Source organism: Etheostoma spectabile, chromosome 11, assembly GCF_008692095.1.
Source record: "Etheostoma spectabile isolate EspeVRDwgs_2016 chromosome 11, UIUC_Espe_1.0, whole genome shotgun sequence".
Taxonomy (NCBI): Eukaryota; Metazoa; Chordata; class Actinopteri; order Perciformes; family Percidae; genus Etheostoma; species Etheostoma spectabile.
The window spans coordinates 23,519,372-23,519,833 of record NC_045743.1 but is presented as its reverse complement, the minus strand read 5'-3'; the positions used below and the strand labels follow the sequence as shown (position 1 = coordinate 23,519,833).

At 52.2% G+C, this 462-nt stretch overlaps 1 long non-coding RNA gene across 1 annotated transcript in view; it reads right to left on the bottom strand.

Annotated features, from left to right (window-relative positions):
- LOC116698224 (uncharacterized) overlaps positions 1–462 on the bottom strand; it is a 6,946-nt gene that overhangs the window by 54 nt on the left and 6,430 nt on the right. The window lies entirely within an intron of this gene.

Here is a 462-nt window from a genome sequence, read left to right as displayed (position 1 = left end):
CGCTACCCGCAGCCTGCTGCCCCAGCATGCATTAGCAAAGAGGATAGCACTGGCCACCACAGACTCATAAAACATCCTCAGCATCGTCCTCCAGATGTTGAAGGACCTCAGCCTCCTCAGAAAGTAGAGACGGCTTTGGCCCTTCCTGTAGAGGGCTTGAGTGTTCTTGGCCCAGTCCAGTGTATTGTCTAAGTGCACTCCCAGGTATTTGTAGTCCTCCACAATGTCCACACTGACCCCCTGGATGGAAACAGGGCTCACTGCTGCCTTGGCTCTCCTTAGATCCACCACCAGCTCCTTAGTCTTTGTCACGTAGAGCTGTAGATGGTTCTGCTCACTCCATGTGACAAAGTCTCCCACCACAGCTCTGTCTGCCTTGTCACCCTCGCTGATAAATCCAACCACAGCAGAGTCATCAGAAAACTTCTGAAGATGGGAAGACTCTGTGTGGTAGTTGAAGTC